The sequence below is a fragment of the Corvus cornix genome, chromosome 20, assembly GCF_000738735.6.
Source record: "Corvus cornix cornix isolate S_Up_H32 chromosome 20, ASM73873v5, whole genome shotgun sequence".
Lineage (NCBI taxonomy): Eukaryota > Metazoa > Chordata > Aves > Passeriformes > Corvidae > Corvus > Corvus cornix.
This window is the reverse complement of record NC_046349.1, coordinates 3,730,020-3,753,984: the sequence shown is the minus strand read 5'-3', so window position 1 is coordinate 3,753,984 and position 23,965 is coordinate 3,730,020.

Sequence of the window (23,965 nt, the reverse complement as noted above, 5' to 3'; positions counted from 1 at the left end):
GACCTGTGGCTGCAAGCAGTTTATTTTGTATATTTTTTAAAGAACAGAGACTAAATACACAGAGAGTCTTTCAATTTGTTGTTTTCCAGATACCACTGAAGCTTAATGAATAAATAAGTACAAAATTAAAGGCTCATTACCCACCCCAAAAAGTCCCTGCCATTTGTTAAACCTTTCAGAGAAAGCCAGGAATATGGAGAAGTGCCCATTAGGAAGATAAACATATCACAGATCTGAATGTCAAATCAAATTGAGCAAAAATTAATTAACTGGGTGAGCATTAGAAGGGAGAGTCTGGTGTCTGCAGACACTATTTACCTGTCTGCACTTTCTGAGCTGGCTCAGAAGGCACTGGGGGCTGTGCAGGAATCGATGTGTGCCACCTGCAAACCTCACAGCTCACTTCCATGGAAAAAACCTGTTCCTCATTTCAGAAATCACTTTTCTTCCATCTTGGAAGAAATTGTCTGTAAATGGGCTTCTCCCTGGTGCTAGATGCTCTGAGATCTGAGACTCTTCTCAAGCTGGGGATTTATTAATCCAAAGGTGTCCCTGAAATTGCTGTCCAAATCGTTTGAGGGAGTTTTGGACCAGGCCCCCTGTGCCAGCTGGTGTGTGGCTACAGCTCAGCTTACAAATGATGCCCTGAAACTGAACTATCTGTAGCTGAGAGTTAATCCCCTCAAAATCAATAATTCCTGATCCCTGAAGCTGTTGTTTTGGTGATGGACGGCTGGCAAGTGAGACCCAACTTTCTGAAATCATCCCTTTTTTCTCCCCTCTCTGAGACAAGATTTTCTATTATTATACCAGCAACAACTGTAATCAACTCTTTTCTGCTCCATAAAATAGTTACTGCTAATTGCTAATTATTGGGAATCAGCTTCCTAGCTTATCTGGAAGCATTATAGTGCCTGGGTGTTAACAATAATCACTGCTTTCAGAACAGCCACCATTCACTTGCAGGGGTTACATGTGGCCCAGCCAAGAGTTTTTAACTGACACAAGCCAAAAAAACTCTTTGAGAGGGAGTTTGGTGATTGGTCAGATATTAATACACAAACACAGTTTTTATTTGTGTTTGCATATGCGGCTCTTCACTGCAAATTAAAATTCAAGCCACTGCACCCAGGCGCTTCTCGCTGGCCATTTGCATACAAACCCACTTGATTTGTGCAGACAATCACAGTAATTGCATGGGCAAAGAGTTGCTGCCTTGTGCTTGCCTCATGCAAAAGTAGTTTCTGGGCATCAGTAAGTGCCAGCAAGCAGAATAAATACAAACTCTCTGGAAAGTTATGTCTGTGAGATCCTTCCAAGCTGTCTTTGGTAGGATGTCGCTGCTTCTGGGGAGAGGAATTAATAAAGAGCAAACAAAAGTGACCCAACTACAGAACAATGTTTTCCTTACTAGGAAAACTCACTTTATAATCTTTGCATAAAAACTACTGTCAGTGCAGAGGGGAAAATCAGCCAAATGGGTGATACACTAGAACTGGTAAAGCAGTGAAGAGTGCATTCCATGGAATAACAGAGAAGGTTGGGTCAGAAGGGAGCTGTAAAGGCCATCTAGTTCCAACCTCCCTGCAGTGAGCAGGGACATCTTCAGATGGCTCAGGTTGCTCAGAGCACCAGTCCCACAACGTGAGTGTAGCACAGCCGGTGTCACCTGGGCGTGCAGGGAACAGCAGCAGCAGGGGTGACACGGCAGGGGTGTAGGACCCCAAGCACACAGATCCCACCCTTTCTATCCCAGGCTGTTCTCAGGAATAGTGGAAACTGGAAAAATTGGGTAAGAACCGACCAGAACAGTGACCCAAAATTAACTGGGCTGAGAGCAAACTTCGCTGGGAGCTCAAACAAGGACTTCTTTTCACGCTCCTTCACCTCCCTTTCACTGGTATTTCCTAAGGTAGCCAAATATCTGGAAGTCCTAGAACTCATTTATAATATCAAACCTACTTCTGCAGTCCCCAGAAAGACTGGAATTTCCAGACTGAGCTGGAATTATCAAGTGCTTACCCAGACCAAGAGAAAGCCACGTATAAAGATTTGTTTCTAGGAGCAGGAGAGCAGTCAGTGAGTCTGCTTTGTCCATATCTGGATCAGGACTGGCTGATAGGGTGTAAGAGTGGCTGGATGCTTTTCCCAACCTAATGCAGAGGTGATGCTTTTGTTTCTTATCCAGAACAGACTGTTGCCAATTCGTTTGCCCCTGCTTCACTTCTATAAATAATACTTAGGTGGCTTTTCAGTTCATTTCCTTCTCAGCCACTCCTGTCTCCACACTCAGCTGTTCAACCTTCCATTCTCTGGCCAAACTTTCCTTCCACTCCTCACATAAGCCCCACTAAAAGAAAGCCCTTTCCTTTCCATACCTGTACTAAATAGTATATAACACTGTTTCTTTTTATTTTTCATTATTTTGCAAATATCTTCAGTAAAACAGCACCTTAAACAAGTCTCAACAATAGCCTGAAAGTTCTCTGAGCACTAGCTTGGAGTTTTTTCTCCCTTTATTACACCTATAAAATAATATGTGGTACTAACCAAGGTGCAAGTAACCCACTTCCAAAATGTACTCTGCTTTATGGCCTAAAAGCCCCATTAATTCTGCGCCATAATTCCCCCAAAGGAGAAGCAGAAAATGTTCATTACAAGCAGAACAAAGGCAAATCCATCCCTTTTCATTTGAGGGAATTAATAGAAACTATAGATAAGTTCAAACTCTGGGAAGGGAGATGTGGAAGATCTGTTCATCAGTGGGGAAGGGCACTTAATCCCACTCAGTCATGAGTTACATGGGAAAATAAACTTGTAGCTCTTTTGTTCTGATCTGCCAAGAATAGCAATTGCTGCAAAGAAGCAACAGCACAAAGTTAAGTTGGACTGAATCTCCCTTCTTATGCAAAGGCTTTTTGCAATAATTGGGTTAATTTACCAAAGCAGAAATTATAGAAAAACAAGAGTTCCAGGAGGAAGTTGTTCATACATTGCTTTTTTCTTTCTTCTAGTTTGGCAAACATTTTTGATGTAGAAATACAAATATCGATAAAAACAATTTCTTTCTTCAAAAATGCTTCTTTTTTCTCTTGGACTCCTAAAAATAATTCTGGCACAGATTTTTCAAAGTTTAAAAAAGGCTTCAATAATGGAGGAAAGAAAAACACACCACAATTTTTAACTTTGATGAAGGGCTCTCAGCTGATCCAAAACATTTGCAATTCAGGCTTTATTTTCTGGTTTTTCACCAAAAAGAGATGGTTATTTCATGAACCCTTTTTCTCCCCATCCCTGCCAAAAAAATTACCTAGGATTTCAAAGTGTATTCTACTTCAGTTTGGCCTGAAATAAATTTTGTTTCAACTCTTTTGTGGGTTTTTTGTTTTCTGTATGGACTCTCTCTTATCCTGCCTCCAGAGCAGCTCATGCCAAATTCCACAGCTTATGAAGATCTTTCAAAAGTCAAGATGAACTCCACCTCCCCTGAAGAGTGAGCCCAAGATTACTGGGGGCTGGGGTCCAATTTCCAGAGACCAATTTCCCTCCAGAGATGAAATCCTGTTGTGAATCTTGTGGTCTTAAATTCAACTGAGCCCAAACTTCAGCTGGAAATTTAATGAAATCCGAAAACTCCCTACAGCTGGAAACACAAGTCAGCCATCGATCTGTGTTGTCTTCTTTATTTTCTATTTGTTCTGGCCTGAGAGAGCCTGTGTAACTCGTGGAGTTGAGCCCAATAAGCAGAGATAGTCCCTGAATCTGCTCCTGTGGGCTCTACAGCCTCTGCCAGCATTTAATGTCTGCATGACTGACAACTGAGAGAGGTGTCAGCAGACAAAAGCTCCCCTTGGCATAGGATGGCTAAAAGATTTCTGTGGTGTGTGGAAACACCTCAAATAAGCGAGGAAATGCACCCTAAGCTGTTTGCTCTTCCCAGGTACTCCAGGTAATGGCTCAGATCTCAGTTGGCAAATCCAAGCTGCCCAGTGATCTCTTTGTACTGCCTCTCATGCTAGCTGTCTGCAGCAAGTTCAAATGATGAGATAGAGCCCAAACGAAAAAGAATCTCTCTGAAATCTCTTTCTTTAAAACTTTTAACAAGTTCAGCCTCACAAACTGCCAGAGTGATTAATCAAACTCTTGCTAGTGCTACATCTGAGCTCCTGAGTGTTGTACAGATACACAGGAATCACTGGCTAGACAATATTTATAACTGATCCTGAGGCTCATAAATCACCACACAGTAAATCTGGAGTTAAGAGCACCACAAAAATGTCCAGGAGCTAAGCAACCAAATAATCATTATAATAATTAATACTGATCTTGTATAAAATGCTCTTTTTCACCAATAGATTTCAAAGCATTTGACAAAGTATGTGATTACAGGCCTGGTCAGCATAATTTCATCTAAACTCTTTTCCACCAGGAAATGACGCCTCAATAAACCTGAGATGTCTCATTATGTGTTGCCCCTTCTCTCAGTATGTGAAATGCCCTACAAAATTACAATGATTTAAAAACACCTTTATTTTTCATCTGAGCCATAAGCTGTGTTTGAAATGGAATTTCCAGAAATAGTGAGGGGGAGGGGAGAGGGGCCAGGGAGGAATTTATAGTTTACAACAGGTCTTGCAAATAGCTGAGTGTCATTCCAAACCAGACCAGTTCTTAAACATTTACCACAAAAGTATCAGGCCACCATTTCAGCACCTCTCAGTAAAACAGGGGCAGATCAGGAGTGAAGTGAATGTCTTGCCTGCCCTTGGCCTCCAAGGCACCTTGAGACATCCGAGTTCACTCCTCCCTCACGCTGATGCCCTCACTGCACACTGGCATCTGAGGGTACCTGGTGGAGGGGCTGTCCTTTGACAAATTCCTCCCAGCTATACTGTGCAAAAGCTTAAGAGATACTGGTGCCTGTTAATGAAATCAAAGACTCCTAAAAGCCCTTTGTGCCCTGGGGTTGTGCATTTATAAACTACAGAGGTTTTGCTGCACGTTCCATCTCGCCCTGCAGGAACCAGCCCTGTGCTAAACGCTGCTGTGCAGGGCACAGATAGCTTTTATTTATTACCTAAAAGACACTTGTTAATCAGTTAGAGAAACCAATTGCTAAATACTTTGAGCCAACCGGATTAAAGTGATTATGGGATTATTAAATGGATTAAGTTCTATCGATAACTGGTTGTCAGCCAGAAGAGTTAAAGTCCTAATCAGTTAGAGAGAAAAAACATACCAGCCATTTACATTTGTGGTTCACCTTGAACTTATCTGTAACGTCCACTTGTTTCAGTCATGTTTCCATGGCAACCAGGGTAATTGACATTAATTACCGTATTTTGTCTGTGGTTATTTTGTGCTAAATTTAATTTTTTAATTGCTTCGAATAGTGTGAGACCAGAGCAACAGTTTTTTATTCTGTTTCTGGTAAAGTTTGAGGACATCAGGATGCATTTCCCTTCTCCCCAACATAACACCCGTGGGGTCCATGTGCATACAAAGGGGTCCCAGTGCCCAGGGCTGGTTTAACTGGGAGAGGATGAGGTTTTGGGGGTTCAGATCACAGCAGCAAAAGGGGGGAGGCCAAGAGACTCAAAGGGTGTAAATTCCAAATGTAGCTCACACTGGATATAAAGAAAAAAATTGCCTCCATGAGGGCAGTCAAACATTGGAGCAAGAGAGGTGGAGCAGTGTCTGTCCTTGGGAATTTTCTAGACCAAACAGGTTAAATCCTGCACTTCCTGCCCTGGCCTCACAGCTGACCTTGCTTTAAGATGAACTGGAGAATTCCTGTGGTCCCTTCCCACCTTAACCATCCTATGACCTCGTGTCCCTGTGACGCTGCCATTATTTATTTCTTCTGTTATTTTATGTAATCATAAAAATGATGAATCCACGCATCTCATAGGGTGTAGAAAGATTTATACTCTGCCTGAGGAACTTCTCTTCTGTTTTTTCTTATTCACTACAGGTATTTCAGTGCTATCCCTATCAAAATTCATGGCTCCATTGTGTATGTCCTCACATCTGAGATTTTGACTCCAAATCTCTAAAGGTGTTTAGCACACTAACCCCCGCTGAAAACAGTGCTCAGCCATGTTAGGAAATGTCACCCTAGAGGGAGCCCACAGCTGTAAAATACCATTTCTTTTTTTTTCTGAAATAGTTAACACAGCCCATAAAACAAAGTTCCTGGATGACATACCTGCTGTCAAGCTGAGGGGAAAATAATGAATTTACTCTCACTGCAAACATTGAATTTTTGCATAAGCATGAAAGCTTCAAAGCTCCTCTAACAACAATGAATGGGGCTGTTAAACTCACCAGGGAAAAAAAAGATACTGAAAATCTTGCCAGGACATTACAATCCTACAAGTTGCAGGTTCAAAATGTAGGTAAAAATCCTTGTTTTGAAGTGTCAAATAATACTGAGAATTGGAATTATTCTGAGGTTGGAAAAAGACTTTCTACTGTGTTATAAGTGCATCATGCTAAAGGAATTTGTCTTGGCTAGGAATAGGACATGGCAGAAATATGTAGAGACGCGTGACAGTTCACCAAAAGCATCAGAAGGCCATAACATTTGCAAAACTAAACAACAACCCCCAAAATAATTAATTTGGAAAACATCCAAAGGCATTGCCCACTTACTTCTGATGCTCCATCTAAGATGTGCTGAGGTTCATGCAAATGGTTATGAGGAAAGGCTGAGAGAGTTGGGATTGTTCAGCCTGGAGAAGAGAAGCTTTGGGGTGACCTCATTGTGGCCTTCCAGTGCCTGAAGGGAGCTGAGAAGAAAGGATGGAGAGAGATAATTTTAGCTCTGAAAACCAGATTTATCCATCTGGAGCCCCCATGGAGATCATAGGCAACCTTACCAGAAACACTGGGCAAGAACAGTCCTTGCACGGAGGACAAATATTCCAGCCTTTCCTTTGCTTAGTGCTTCTGATAAAACATCTCTGTGATTCTAAACTGCTACAGATTATAAATTCTGAATTTTAGGAAGGAAGGCAGGTGGAGAAGGCAGGTGGAGAAGGCAGGGCGGAAACTGCTCAGGGTATGAGATGAGCTTCATAAGGGATGGCAAGAGGGGACAACAGCTCAGAAAAAGCAAGATTTAAGCTATGATATTTCATGCTGTCTTGGGGAGTTATCAGGGTATTCAGATGAGCTCTATTTGGGTTTGCTGCTCATTTAGAATATTTTTAAGAAGCACCAATTTTTCTGTGGGTGAGTTTGTGCAGCCATTCACCAGAGAACTGCTACCCAAGGAGGAGAGATATTGAAGGATGGGGTGGTTTTGGATCTCAGGCCTTCCACTGCTGTGGTTTCAGAGAGACTATTGGATTTGTAAGTCTTCACCAGCATTTTCAGACTGAGTTATGTGGTTGTCTGGATAGCTGTAAGGATCTGTGGGTCTTCTTGAAATGGTGCCCCTGAATCACAAAAAACACGGAGGAGGAGGGAGAGGAAGGCAGAGGAAAGATGAGGTCTGACTGAGCCTGTTTTCAGACAGTGACCTGGAGTTGTTTCCGTACCTTCAGCCTTGCTTGCAGCCTCCTCTTTGCTGTTTTATTCCCCTGCTTGGAGAGAGCCTTCCTGATCCTCTCTGTGGAGGAGACAACAAACCCCTAAGCTGCCCCCCAGCACAGTGTGTTCAAAGAAGCCATCCCTGGGTGTGAAACCAGGCAGAGATGAGGGGAGCAGAACTGGCTGATGGGCACCAGGAGAGATGAATGTGACACGGGATAATGTACTGCACAGAACCTCTGAACACCTTCCCTTAACGAACAAATATGACTATTAAAAAAAGACATTTCATAATAACAACTGAGCTCTGCAGTCAGGTTCTGCAGTGGCTGAGTGATGCTTTATTAGCTCAGACATTGCTGCGTAGAGAGCACTTGCAGTCTTTGCCCTTACACTTAATAACTCACTAAGCATGAATGGGTTCAGTAATTCATTCCTTGTCTTGTGTGACTGCTCAGAAACCTCACTGGGTTGGAATTTATGGCTTGTTCTTGCAAGACTGTGAGCACCTCCTGCAGGTCTGTGACAGCCCCCTGCTCCTGCCAACCTGAGCCCAGAGCTGTGGGGAGCCGAGCACCACCAGGACCAGCACCTCCTCCTCTGCTGTGCTGATGCAGGATGAGCACATTTGTTCAGGCTTTTGTAAGAATTTGGGTTTGGCTGCTCCCTGATCTTGCACTTTGGTCCTCTGTGACTTCCAGGCAATCATCTTCTTGTGTCACTTATCATACAATTAAGTGTTTTGTGAGGCTGGAGAACAAGCACTTTATGGCCTTACAAAGACAAGAAAGTAAATCTTAGTCAGCTAAAGGAAGTAGAGGATGCACTTCAGAGGTAATTATTGAAATTTGCTTCCTGAAGAATTTTTTGATGGACTCTTAGACTCAAGCAGAATAGAACTACCTGAGCTGGGGGTTAGCAGTGCTTCCTCTCTACTTCAAGGCTGTGTTGTCCAGTGAAGTGGGGCCAGATTGACCATTTCTGATGGCTGGAAGGCAGAATCATGAAGGGAGGGAAACAAAAACTATAAAATCCCTCTATGACTTAATGAATGTGTAGTGTAATACAACCTAACAGCACAACTGAGGGCATGACAGGAACAATAAACAGGTCCATAAACCAGAATGCATCTGAAGCCCTCCCCTCCATGGTGGGACAGCAGTGCTGTACAGAGGAGGATCAACTCCTCAGCACTTCAGCTAAAGCACAGCCTTTTACTGGCAAAACCCATGATTACTGGCCAATATTTCCCTTGAAAAGCTGCCTGAGACAAGCAAGAGACAGAGCAGTAAGCAGCCAACAGGTTCTGCCCACAGCTGCTGCTGAATCCCATGCTCAGAGTTGTCACTCAGCGCTGGGAGACCCCAGCTCCGGCTAAGAACAGATGTGGGCAAATGAGCAGCCTTGAGGGGAAACTCCAGATCCTCCAGTATAAACATACGGCAATTAACATTTCCTGTGGGTTTTTTGTGCTGTCCTCTTTACTCTTTTTAAAGATGGGAACACCAAGTTGAGTGACAGATTCTTCCTTCCTTCTCCGGATCCTATTGCTGTTTCCTTGCAGTAATCTCCAATATCGGCATTTTCAAAGAGACTAAGGAAATGAGAGCCCCAAAAGGGACATAAACATCCAGTCCCCTTGCAGAAAGCCCAGACTAGACTATCTATGAGCATGAAAGCAGAACCTCCCAAACCTGTGAGGCAGAGACATGCTGGGTGGAAACAAACAGAGATGGAGTGATGTGATTTAGTCAAGGTCACTCACAATGTCAGATGCTGACCTGGGAAACAGCACTTGTATCCCCAGCCTCCCTGTTAGGATTTCAAACACTGAGTGATCCTTCCTCTTCCTCAAAACACAGAGAATCTGTTTCTTCACTCACCCAAGCTCAGTGTAAATCAGGAGCAAACACCTCGCAAGTCCCTATGTAATTTCACAAGCGAGTTGGGCTGTGCCTAATGTTCAGATTCTCCAGGGATTTCAGCAAGACTCATATGCCTAAATACCTTTGTGAATTAAGTCTTGAGTGTCTTTGTTCATTAATGAAGAAAAAGCAGGGGAAAGCGCAGCTGTAATTAGAGCAAAAGCAATGCCAGGGAGTAGCTGCATGAATAGTCTCTGATATTAAAAAGGATTGGCTCCAAGCTCACTGGTGCTCATTGACATGAAAGAGAGTTCTGCTCATTGGAGCGTGCAGCAGTGCTCTGTAAATATGAGAACCAACATATTCAGTCCTGCAGCCCTTTGGAGGGTGAACATTTCAAACTGGGAAGTGTGAATGGAAAGCCCAGTGTCCATTCCCTGGGAGAGCACGTGCAGTGGCAGTGTCCACTTCATGGGTCACTCTTCCATGGCAGGGAACACGGAACTCATCCACCATGTGTGATCGACCGCAGATCTCTAAATTCTAAATGTTTAGGACTCACATTCTGCCCATGGACAAGGGAAGAATCTGCATAAAGCTGAGCAGCCAGGAAAAAGGTGGCACCCTGTGAGCAGCTTATGGGCGGGAGGAAAGGATAGCTGTCGAAAATTGCTCATGGTGAGAGTGCAAAGCAATGCCTGCAGCTCCCCCCATCCGTGGCTAGAGCTTTCAAGCCAAAGAACTCCAAGAGACCAGACCTTGTGTAAAGATTTTTGCACACACTCTTCCTTGGCCATGATTCTCGTAACAGGCAACTATTGGACTTCCTGGGAAGTTATCTCCAACATGATGATTGTGTGCTGCTGACGCCCTCACCACCCAAAAGGTGTTGGGGAATCACATCCTACCAGGTCACATCTAACCAGCTTTGCCTGTTTGGAAAACCATAATGAAATGCACTGGGGGCCAAACAACCCCTGTAACTGTGGGCACAGCCTTCTGTTCGCTCTCAGAGCTGGCTTTGTGCACACACATTGATAAGCTGAAGTGCTCTGGCAATTATGGGGAGGTGAGGAGGAGGGAATTAGGCACCCAAGGGGCTTCATCGGACAAGAGCTTTGCTAAGTGTAAAGGATAGGGGAGCAGGATGATTTGCCCTGGACTCAGAAGCCACCAGTTCATTTTTATTTGTGTATATTTATTTGTGAGATGGGCTGAGACTGAATGTTAAGATTATTTTGAGAAATGTCTCCGATGCTTTGACCTTGGCAATGGAGATAAATTATCTGTAAAATTACTGTGATTTTAGCTGGATAATCTGATTGTCATTTAACCAATACAACAAACATCCTCAAACACATGGCACAGCTTTATATGTACATCAGATGGCTCCAGTAAAAACTTGTTCAGGAGGGGTTTTTTCAGCTGTCACAGGAGAGCACCAGCCCTGCTAGAGCTGGCATGGATGCAAAAGGGTCACCCCTGCCAGCAGAACCATGTCCTTGGTGCTCGTTGGGTAGAGCTGGGATGAGGAATAGCTTTCCTTTGAACCTCTGGCACAGTGGAATAGCCAACTGAACCTTTAAAATCCCAGTCCCTGATTGCATATGAAACAGAAATATCACTGCACAATGGTAAGAGATGTATAGGAACAAATTCTCTAAATTTACTGTAATTACTTAATTTAATCTTTGAAACTAATACTAAGCAATGCTAATTTAGCTTCCTGTTATCTTCTGAATAGAAACTGTGAATTTCTGAGGGAATTGGAATCTGCCTGGTGAGGTCTAAATTTAGCTCAAGTAACAAGTGTCAGCCCCTATCTAATCCCACTTTAATCTGACACCTAATCCTTGCATTTGTGCAGAAATCAGCACCTTCTGCTGAATTCCCTTCTGCCAATGTGTGTGGGATTGTTTAGGGACTCGAGGCTCTCAGGTACAAGCCTAATTTGTGGATAAAATAGATCATTTTGTAAATATTCTGGGGGAGAGCATCTGTTTTATAAACTTGTCACCAGCAAAACTTCTACAGCTTTCTAACACATGGTTTGAGAAATCCAAGCAGTGCCTCTATAAACCTCATTTTATTAGCTGGAAATTGTGGGGTTTTTGCCACGGTAGACAAGGACAAATGACCTCACAGACGCAGAAGACATGCCAGTCAGGGTACACAGAGCAAAGCAGCTGGGCACTTTGCTGCCTTCTGGATGCACAGAGGGGTGAGAGCCGGTTCTTGCTGCCTCCCACCGAGCCCGTGTCCCTCTGGAGGAGGCAGCGGCCCTTTGTCCCACTGAGCTGGCCCCTGGCCAGTGTTTGTGGCTCAGCAGGGGCTGTGCCTGCCCTGCCATCCCCGGATACACTGCGAGCTGGCACAGGCTGAGGTGCAGACGGCAAAGGCTGTGCTTTGTCTTTTAGATTTAAGCACTGTCCGCTGCAGAGTAAGAGGCCGCTGAGGGTGAGTAAGAGGGTGGCAGATGAGCAGGGATGCCTTACACTTCCCCAAGCATTTGCACAGAAACATAAAGCAACCAGCCCAGCTTATAGACAAAAAGGTTAACTCCCCCCAACCTCCAAAAATGTTAAAAAATAGAATAGGGTATAAATACATACTTTGGAGTAGAGTGGGTTTTTTCCCCTCTTGCCTACGCAGTAGATTATAGTTAATTAAACCTCTGCTCACATAAACAGAACAAGAAAGGATGTAAAAGTAATGAGCTGACAACACGGTCTGCATTATGTTGGGCTTCTAAGAGAATTTAATTTGGAGAAGAATTATGCACAGGCTGAAAGACAGTCCATTAAACTGAGCCAACTGTCTGGAAAGAGATAAAACAAAAAATAGAAATGTTCTGCCTCTTGTGAAACAAATACCAAGCTGCACCTTCCTCTTACTTTGAGGGTGGCAAGGCTACACAGGCAGGGGCAAGGACTCAGCTGACCCTGAGTCCCTCCATGGGGACAAAGACACCTGGTGCCTTCTAGATAAACATAGATAATACTGACTATGGTAAAGCCCATTTTACTTAAGCCTCCAGGGGACGATGTTGATGAGAGCTGAGAAATTAAAGGATTTGTTGTCTTCAGTTTTGACAAAAATAATTTGGGGTAGAATGAAACTTTTCCTTTAATTGTGTAAGCAATTTTTAAATAAAATTTTTAACTACTGTTCACTTTTGATTTAATAAAGATTTACATACAACATCTTCTCCAGCCACTCCTAAGAGGAAGAATTATATTATTTATAAGTTAAAATGTTTATAAGAGGGACCACCCAGTTTACCTCCTATGTACAATGCTGATTTGTTGACTGTTTATCTTTATGATTAAAATAAACATTAGTTAATGTAAGAAGTAAAAATAAAAGCTCACTATAAGCAGGGTTATTTTCCCTTCAGTAGCCTTGAAGACATTCACCTTAAAGAGCTTTTTATCCTTTATTCCAATATTGGCTCTGAACAGGTTCATTGATTTCAGGGCAGATACTCTAGGTGCACCGAAGTAAGTGAAAAAATTGAGTTGTTTCCGTGTGTCCCTATTGCTTTGTTCAGCACTTTTGCCTCTCCTGTGTTTGTGGAAAACTTCAGGAGGTGCAGGCTGAAGCTTTGTATCAGCACTTAGGAAGGAAGACTCTGAAAAGAAAATGTTAGGAAACATTTCAATTTGCCTTGTTTTTGCCAGCTGGCCGGGTGCCGAAGGAAAGGATCAGGGGAGAGCACAGCACTGGGCTGGTGAATGGAGAAGTTCTATCTGCTCCCTTGCACATCCCTCAGCCTTTGTTTGCTGCCCGTTTGGGTGGGCAGCAGTGATTACCGCTGCAGGAACATTATCTCCCTGCTTCCAAAGGGATGAAACCTGGCAGAACCCATTTGTTTTGTATATTGACAATAATCCTTTCATTTCCAAGAACCACAAAGGCCCTTAAAATAAATACCATCAACATTTTGACTGAGATTCTCTGAGAAGCTGGGCTCTCACTCAGCAAAGCATTTACAGCACAGGCAGAAAAGGCTGCTGGAAGTGCTGCCCCACCAGCTTCCAGAGGCTGTTTGCTCCCATAGCTGCATGTGGGAGGTTTGGGGACACGCCTGTCACTGCACCCTGGGCTGTCACTGCACCCTGGGCTGTCACTGCACCCAGGCTCTGCCAGCAGCCCTGGCTCCATCCTCATCTCCCAGGTTCTCAGACAAACAAACCTGAGCAGTGTCTGGACATTTGGGACTGGGCCTTGTAGGACTGCAGGTGCCTGGCTGGTGGAGGGCTGTGCTCTTCACCATGGAAGAACATCTGAGGAAGGATGTGGGGCTGCAGGATGAGGGGGTGTTGCTGAGTGTGGTTGTGTGAAGGACCAAGGGACACATGGCGTATCTCCAAGGGTTTTTCTCTCCTGCTGGGCATGATCTGCCCCTCAGCCCCAGCTGCACTGAGTCCCTGCAGCCCTGGAGAGGGAGAGAAGCTGGGAAGTGTGTGGCAGAGGAGGCTGGGTGCTCCCCCAGTGAGCTGCACTCCTCACCACATCCAGAGCCAAGGGATCAAAGCTGAGGGATGTGGATGATTTTCCTTGTGGGATTGAACTCTTTTTGAGGCTCCAGAGTTTGCAAATAAGTTATTTCCAGTGAGATGTAGACCAGCTGTGCAAAAGGAATTTGTTAAAACACGTCCATGAGGATGTTCACACAAGAGCTGGCACTTGCAGACTTTCTGGAAATCGAGCTGGGATTGATCAGCTCTTTGACATGACCTAGAAAATCTACTCTACTCTATATTAAAGGTGCTACAGGAAGAAGCTGACTTAGCCCCCCAGCCCTGGAAGCACTCCCTCAAAGCCAGATGTCTTCTGCCCATTTCTTTAGCCACTCCTTAGCCACCTTTCCCATCCATCTCAGAAGAGCATTGCCATTAATTCTTTCCTGTGTTTTGTCTCCACTCAGGATGCATGGCCAGGACCTGGCTCCTTCCAACATCTCTTTCTTACAGTCCTACCTTAAAGTAAGCTGAGGGTTTCTTTACTGCTGGGTGTGCTGAACTACAAAGCTAAGGTGCTTGAATGCGCCTGCAGCCCTTGAGTTGCTGGAGCCCACACTGTTGCACATCTCTGCCTGGGTGATACTGAAAACAAAAAAAATTCTTTTCTGTGGTTATTTTAACAAAAATCAATGCTGAGAGAGTGGTCCTGCAAAAATGACGTGTGCCATGCTGCTGGTGCTAGCTGGAAACCAGTTGGAAATTCTTGCCAAGAAACACGGATTTGCCGTTGACCCCTGAGCGTGATCTGAATCCATCTGGGTGTTTTGTTCCCACTCTGGGTGTCCGGGCTCCCACGATTGCTCCCCGGGTGCTGGCACCCTCTCCAGCTGCTGGACATCCCGTTAGGTCCTGAGCTTGCCTGGCATTGTCTTGTTGTTATTAGTGGGGGATTAGAAGTTTAAGGCCTCGGAGCTTAATGGCCTCAACGGGTGGAGAGCGCGGCACTGGCTGTGAAAATGACAAAAATCGATAGCTAATCCAGTGCAGTCAGTCAACCTTTTCAAAGCCTCATCCCTATTGATTTCCAGGAGCTGCTCTTCCTGTCCCTTGACGTAATCAGTCTGTTTGCTCAGCAGACAGACTCGCTCTCTTCCACTCTCCCCCTCACTTTTTTAGGCTTTTTACACTTAGAAATGGGTTACTTAGATCCCCCCCAGCTTTTCATCTCTGAAGCTGTTGTCAGAGGAATGATTAAAGGGGAAGCAGACTGGGCAACCATCTCCTACAAATCAAGGGAGAGTTGACCCACGGTGTGATGGATGTTCCAGGGAAGGAGCAGACAGGCTTTGACGTGGGAGAAATGGAGAACATCTGGTCAGGTTAGATAGTTACAATTCAGGTGGTGAACACAGGAAAAAAAAGATCACTTCCAGCTCTTTCCCCACCACTTTGAAGATGCATCAGAGTCACCACACTGATAGAAAAGTCCCTATGGCACCGTGGGAAATTAGGAATTGGGATGCAATACCTTGGAGCAACATTTCCTCTTCCAGAGAGGATAAGAGGGTTTTTCCTTTACCCACGCTCCTCTGGCTGTTTGAAAGACAAATTTTTGGGGCATCTAGACACTTTCTAAAAAACCACCAGTATAAGGACACCTGTGGCTGGAATCCAGTGTAGTGGTGCTGAGCTGGGTCATCCCTGGGCAAACTGCTGGAAATTTCTGGATGTGTGACTTTCACACCTCAACATCATCCATCCCCAGAACACAAAGCCACTAAGAAGGCAGGAAGGCAGACAGAAAACATTTGCCACAGGCTCGGAGCAGGCTCAGCAAGGGATAGTCCAGTCTTTCCAGACGGACTCATGGCCATCCACTGCTCCTAAATAAGGCTCAGTTCATAGCAAACTGGAGTGTGTATGAAATAAAAACACCAGCTAACACATGTGCTTAGTGATTCTATAAACCAACTCTTGGAACTGAATTGACCTGAAAACTAATAGCAGAATAAACATATTTTGCATTGGCAAGTTAAAAAAAAATAGGAAGTGTGATGGCTATGCTGATGCTGAGGCATGTGGGCATCTGCTGAGGGTATATTTGCAGAGTGAGAGCATTCCAAAACCACAGAAAAATGCTGCAAAACATATGGGAGAGCCCTTCCCTGCCCATGGCCCTGCCGTCTCTGTCCACTGCCCTGGCAGAGAGGGGACAGTGCAGCCACGCAGGGCCCAGGTGGGAAGAAATCCCTTGCCCTAAACTTGCAAACTAAGCACAGGAGGGAGACCAGAAAGGGAAAGCAGATTACCTGGGACTTCCCAGCAGCTTCCCCAGCTCTGGAGTCAGAGCAGGGCAGTGCTGTTGTTTGAGCTGGGTGTGTGCTGTCTTTTTAAAGGCTTGTTCACTGCTCTGAGCTGACCTGGCACTGTTAGCATAGGGAGATAAGGAAGCATAATTTGCTGTAATGTTTTTCTCCCCAGGCTGTTTTGCCATGCCTCAAACACAGCAGATTAATTTTGTCTGTCAAATCCAGTTACATTTTATTCCATCTCCTGTAGCTGGGATCAGAGGGCAGACATTTATCAGGCGAGCAATTCAATTACCAAATTGCATTCCTAAACCAACTGAACAAAAAAGCCCCTTTGTGACTCTTTTCTTGAGGGGGAAACCCAAACACCCAGTATTTTTCCTTGGGAGTTGTACTGAAACATCTGCTGTCATTAGACCCACCAGAATGACTCCACCAAAACAGCAGCTATGGAAGAGCAAGATCTGCTCAGCAGAGACCCATTTCTGAACAAAACTCTTAAATGTTATTTCCTCTGATGGAAATTCTGCCATCCACACAAACAAATCCTTTCCTGAGCTACAGATTTCAGGAGCAAAAGCACCTCTGAGCCTGTTGCTCCCTTTTGCCCCAGGCTAGCACCCTGTTCAGCACGACAGGCTGTGGGGTTTGTGCAGTTTTATTTCCAAATTATCACCATGCTGCACCACAGCCAGGTCCAGGCTCCTGACACCTGGGGATGTCATTCCTCCTGGTCCATGTTTCAGGCTGGTGGCCTCATGTGTGGGGTTTTTCTCACTGGTGCTCTCAAGGTTGCTCTGTCCCTTTTGACACATAACGGGATTTTCTGATGACAAAGAGACAATTCTTTCAATACAAAGGATGTTGTATTTGCCAAGAAGAACAGAAGGATGGCTGCAAGGCACAATGAGATGTAGCTGACTCGATTCTGTTCCTGAAGGCTGGTAGCTCCCTCAGGAGCTGGCCATGGACTCACTTGTCCATGGAGTTCTGCATTGCCTGAGGAACCTGAGAGTTTGCTTCTTTCCAGCTCTCCATCTGCCAGCCTGCCCCATCTGACAGCCTCCCTGTGCACTTCCTGTGATCTGCAAGGGTTAGTATCCCACTCTGATCCTCAGCTTAGCTTTGGGAAGACCCTGCTTCACCAGCCAGGAGGGCGAGGCAGAAGAATTCCCTCGCTTTGTTCTTGTAGGTGTTTACTCCCTGGTTTGACTTGGCTTTTCAACAGCCCTTTTGATCTCACCCCTGCCCAAATAACTCCTCTGAGAGGGAAGGGAGATGTGTGAGCAACAACCACGGGAAATAAAATCATTTCCTTTGACTGTGAGGCAAACACAGAGGTGCCTTTGCCTTGGGACACGTCTGCTCCGACATGGGCACTGCTCCTCCTCCCACCTCACCCACCTCAGCACCAGTGCCACTTTCAGGAGGCTCAGCCCCTTTGGTGTCCCCTGTGGCCAACGGAGAGTCTGGTTGCCACCAGAGCCTGTTTTGGAGCATTTCCGAGCTCTCCAAGGACCAGACAGAGAGAGCAGCTCGTCAGCAAAGGCAGCGGAGATTGATAAGTGAAGCAGGCAATGTGATCTCTGCAGTGCTCCTAAAGGTGCCATTTTTCAGCTGAGATGCCAAAGCAAAGTCTTGACTACTTGTAATAAATAAAAATCCTATTTTTAATATTCTGCAAGGGGAAAGTTCTTATCCCAAGGGCAATGACTACATTTTCCTGCGAGTGGAGGTGTTAACCTTGTTGTACTGACTACATTTTAACCTAAGTTATTGTTAAAAAGAATGAATTTTTTATGTGATGACGACCTTTTCCAGGAAAGCTCAAGGCTTTGTAGATGCTGCACAACATTTAAACTCTACAGTAAGGATCACCAGTGTTGACTAGACCACACTAAAAATAACTTCACAGCTTAATAGGACGAAATACTCCTGCTGAAGTGCTGAAAATTAGATTCCCAAATCTGTATTTAGGCACTACGTAGAAATGCACCTGATTAATGAATGATGCATTTCAGAGCCCATTTTAGCCACTCAGTTTTGCAAATTCAGTGTTAATTTTCCAGTAGCCATAACTAACAGTAATGGGATTAGCTTGCTGCTACATAAACAGTAAACAGGTGATTACTTTCTCATGCATTCATTAAACATTTAACCAGCATTTATACATGTAAGTGACATATAACAAGGTAGCTTTAACAAGTTCATTTGGGATTCAGATTGCAAAGAGGTTAATTGACATTTAATAGGTTTGTAATTGATCTCTGTCATCTTACGTTGTGGGAAAATGCTAAAACATAATTCAGCACAATGGAAAATATTAATATGTAATGCAATATTCAACATATCACCAAGATACACTATTATTGCAGCTACATAAAGCTAAACTAAGCTACACAAGAAGTAATTTACTAGTTTAAAACTCTATTAATCTTCAATATTTTGCTTCACACCACCCACAGAATTTTAGGAGGCACCAGTTTCACATGGCAATTAAGAAAATGTGCTTAAATGTAGTAATGGGGGGTTACATAGTTATATCCTGTGCATACATACCCAGTCCATTGCTGCTTTTAATACTTAAGTATGGATCAGTATATTTACAGAAGCCCAGACACTGACTTTTGTGAGTGGTGATGTGCCTGAAATAGTTCTGTTTGTTATTATAATTGCCTGGTGCTTACACATTTATAGCTCTTTCCAGTGACCCAGAATTACACCAGCCTATAAACCAAAACCCTGCATCTTGCTGGTGTGGCTATTTCTGAACAAATATATATGGATTTTGTCCAGGTAAAACATTTCTGGTGCCTTGGAGCGGGACACTGAGATTTAGCATGAGGTCAGCTTTTATAGCAAGGATCCATCATTTGTTGTTTTATGACAATTGAGCACAATTCAGGCCGTGAGGGGCACAGAGATGCAGGGGAGGTGGGGAGCCTCTTCCAGCCTACTATAAAAATAGGGAAGAAGGAGAATTAAGAGGACTTGACTGCATTAATTATTCCAAACAGCACTGCTTGCATCAGAGGGTGCTGGGCACTGCCCAGGCTCCCCAGGGAATGGGCACGGCCCCGAGGCTGCCAGAGCTCCAGGAGCGTTTGGACAGCGCTGCCAGGGATGCCCAGGGTGGGGTTGTTGGGGTGTCTGTGCAGGGCCAGGAGCTGGGCTGGGTGGTCCTGGGGCTCTCCCTAGCTCAGGATTTTCTATGACTCTATGACATGGTGAGCTAAGCAGGCAGGATGGCAATTCCTGATCCAGGTGCAGTGTTTGCATTCGCAGCCTTCCCCCTTGGAGCCAAGGCCTGGATGTGAGAACGAGTTACCTGTAGGAGGGCAAAGGACTGCCTTGTGCAGAGCATTGGCTCTGCAGGAAAGACTTGAAATAACTTGGCTGCCTTAGCATCCTCTGGAGCTTTCTCATCCAAGGAGACAGGCCCTGATTTATCCAGAGGTGTGTGAGCTGGATTGCTGCTCTGGGGCTGTGTCAGCCTCACTGGTTATTCCACCTCATACCAACAGGTGCACCCAGCTGTCAGGGGCATCTCTGTCTACATCAAACCACCTTCCTATAACTTCACTCCCTGTATCGAGCTGCGGTCTGATTATGAACTTTTCTTCCCAGTATCAGCAATCTGTTTCTCATGACTTTTATGTGGATTTTCCCTCACTGACTTTGGGTCCTGAAAGATGAGCAGCCAGTGCTGATCACGTAGCATTTTAATCTGAAAAGCTATAGGACAACGGCGCCACTTGGAACTCAGAATATTCTTTCTCAGGGATTTACAAGCTGAATCTGCACCCACTGAACTTGATTCCTTTTGCACCTGTTCTGAAATTGCCATTATCTGCCAAAGGAAATACTAGCAGAAAAGATTGTTAAAGGTCAGTAGAAGGCAGGCAGACTGATATGTCTGAGTCCTTGGTTTCCATCTGCCCTGTGTTGGTGCTTTGATGATTAGTTGGTAGAGAAAGCACCTCGTAATCTGAGCTCGAGCTTGGTACAAACACATTTGAGATTTCAGCATTTCCACATGCCTAAGCCTGGTTTTAGAGTCTCTGAAGCAAATGTATTCGGTCTGTCACACACATGCAACCTACCTGAGCAAGTAATTCTGCAAAACAAACACACAAGTGCTTACCCACTGATGGCCATTTGTTTACTTTCGAAAGCTGCTGAACATGTGAAAATATTGACAAGGCTGGCAAGTCCCAGGAGTGGCTTGGGAATGCTGGAAGACTTGAAACTTAATTTTCATTTGTGCTTGTTTGTTCTGGAGTTGTTTAATTTTGAGGAGTTATGAAACTTGTGTGTTTAGATCTAGGCAGTGAGAAGAGTTTTTATGCAAACAAATTATTGTTATTAACTGTTCCCATAATACCACTGTAAATGAACAGTTACCCAGGGCAGTACAAGCACACAGACATTCAGCCAGGATAACTCTTCTCTCAGCAGTGTTCTTTGTGGAAACTTCTAAAGATCAGCAAACACAGACTATTTTCAGCTCCAGAATGGTCCCACACCTTGTCTTGGATTGCAGGCTGGAACTCTGGAAAAAGGCAGGAGAAAGCCCCAACCCCCTCATTGTCCTCCTGCTCTAGCTCATATCACTTCCTGTGCCAGAATGGGAATACAGCTGGTCTCTGTTCATCTCAGGCCTACATTGATTATTTAAGATGAAAAGGAGGAATACGATCCAAAACTAGTATTGTGGATATGATGGAGCCAGCTGGAGCACCCCTGGCTTCCAGGGATGAACAAGAACCAGGCAAAGTCATCGAGGAAGAGATGGTGTCACTAGTAGTCTGTGTAAGGTGTTAACTGAGCCTGTGCAGGGCTCTCCCTCCCTTTATTTAAGTTTTTCAGGTAGTGACTGAAGGAACTAAGGAGAAGGAGCTATTTCAGCTGTGGGGTCAGAGCTGGAGCATAGGAATGGGTTCTGCCGCTGCCTGCGCTCTCCCTGGAAGGCAGGTGGATGCCAGGGAGGAAAAGGCCAGGAACAGCTTTCTGTTCTGGCACCTTTTGGGTGGGAGCAATCACTGGATGCTTCCAGTTCTGGAGGGGGCTCCTGAGATGGGGAGCAGCATCTTTCCTTGGCAAGGACAGCACCTAGCCCCAGTGTTGGTGGTGCAGATGATGGGCTTCCAGGAGAAGGTCAAGGCCAGCTTTCTGTCCTGGGGGAGCAATTCCTGGACATTTTCCGTTTTGGTGCTGTGGACACCGAAGCCATTCAGGGCTCCTGTGAGTTCCCAAGGCTTGAGAGCAGGGACTTTTGTGCTATAAATGTGTGAGCCCGTGGCCAAAGTGAAGACAGTGCACAGCATCACTCAGGTTATGTATTTAATTCATTCTGGCAAGGTCTTGCTGATGGGTCATGAGAAGTCCCACACGTTGGTGGGTGTTCGTAGGTAGCAATGAAATGATCCCTTAAGCTACAAATTTACAAAAATGGGAGCTCAACCCTTCAACCAACCTGCCAATAAAGTTCCTCCTGCAGAGCTCTGGATTCGAACTTCTGCATGGCTGGTGGCCTGTTTTATACATATTTATACCTACATATAGAGGGAAGTACCTGTACCCACACGCACACAGTCAGAGCGGAGCAGTGTCCTGGCAGGGATGTGCTTTTGGGGTATAAATAACGTCAGCATCATTTCCCCCACTGACCAGGCTGCGTTAGGCAGATGATCAGTGCGATGCACACTGCATTGACCATCTTCTGACTGCTCTGGGGGACAGAATGGTTTTGCAGATCAGAGGAAATGCTCATCCTGCTGCAAAACTGTGCAATGATATTTGTGCTAATGCACTGTGTACCTGTAAGAGCTTACTCTGAACCAGATGATTTTGTTGACTTAACTGAGATGAAAGATGCAGAGCCTGGGCAGAGCCAGTGGCAGGCTCGTGGCTGAGACAAAGAATTACACAACTCTACAGGCTCCAGGAATAAAGTCAGGCAGTCATTTACTCCCACTGATGGAGACTGGTTAATTCTCATAGGCAAACCATTTGTTCATTATATTTATTGCTCGTGCTGATCTGTGAGATTTTGGTTACTGCTGTGACATTTCACAGCTCTGTTTACTACTCAGTGGGCTGTGTGGGCTTAAGTTGCTGCCAGTCAGGTGGGTGCTACAGAGGAGAGGCTGATTGTAAAAGGTAAAATTAAAATGAGTGATCTGAACTGGAGGTGGGGAACAAGATTGCTTATGCACTGTTATTCTTGTCATCCAAACGACAGAAAGAATCACTCCTGTGCATGTTCCTGGTAAACAAATCAGAAAGGTCACTGCTGGCAGAGGTGAAAATTTGAGCTTTTGGATTAAAATTCTTTGCTTTTGACTCATCTGCTGGGTTCAAGCCATTCCTCAGGATTTCTGCACAGAACACACTGCCCATCAAAAGGAAAATAGTAAGAAAGAAATATTATCTGCTTGTCAGATTATGAGGGCGTCATTTTCTTACACACTGTCCTGTATTGCCCTCCAGTGCCCCACATCCTTGCTCAAGTAGCCATCCCAGGATGTCACTGCACAAGTTTCCTTGGGAGAAGGTCTGGATGTCAGTGAACTGAGCCCATTTTCAGAGTGTTGTGCAGCAAATCAAGCAGAGGACCCCAGCAGCGATCTGCTACTCGCTGCTTTGGTGCTTCTGCAGGTGCCTGCTTGTGAATCTTTACTTCTTGCTGTTTGAAGCCAACCTCTCAGTAATTCATCTTGCCTCCCTGAAGCCCAAACCTGAGGATTTAGCAGAGTTCTGCCCGAAAGAAGGATCATTCAGCAGCACACAGCTGTAGCAGCAGGGGATCATTAAACACTTGACTTAAATGAAAACTTATGAAAGTTGCTTTGAATACCAAATTTCTCCTTGCTGCCTCGCCAAGTGCCTGTGATGTTACCCCCCGGTGCAGAGCTTTCCAGAACAGGTTCACTCATTTGATTTTTGCTACCTCTGTATTTCAGCTGTGACCAAAATAACTGTAGATGGATGTGACACAGAGAGTAATATTTTTATTCTGACATGATTTGAAATGTAGACAAGTAGTCTGGCAGAATTTAAATATTCACTGGGACTTTGTCCTTAATAAACACCGCCATGAAATGCTCTGGTACTGCCTTCTAAAGGACACACCACAGGTTTTACAAGGTGCACAGGCTAAGTGTAAATAATTATCAGTTCTCAGATTCTCATCCAGGCAGGAGAGATGCCAAGAGCTTGTGTGTTTATCCTCAGATCTATTGGGAAATTTCCCAGGAGCATGAGCTCTCAGACATTTAGTCAAAACATCTAGTGGTAACTGTCTCCAGAACATTCAGCAGCTCTTTGATTGACATATTTCTCATCAACAAGTTGGCTTTGTTTACACGGCTCTGAGAAGTACATAGGCAATGATGGAAAAAAATACAACCAGACTTTTCTGTTCTTAGACTTTCTTCTTCTGGCAAGATGGGTTTTATTTCAGGAGCTGTTACCAGCCCAGATTTGCTATCATTAACCAGCTGGGCTGTGCCGAAATGGCCATGCAGAGCAGCTTGCAAATACTCCTTGAGGAGCTTTCCAGCAGCTCAGATCTGAAGCACCATCAGCAGAAGGCAAAGAAAGTTGGTTTTGTTTTGTTTTTTTCCTTCAGCACACCTCTGCTGTCTGGGCTGAGCATGTTTTTGTTACTTCTGTCAATCACTCTTTTTAGGAAGTAGACCCTGTGTCTCTGCAAAACACAGGTACAAATCCCAGAATCAGAGAATGACTTGGAAGGAACCCTAAAGCTCATCTCATTCCAACCCCC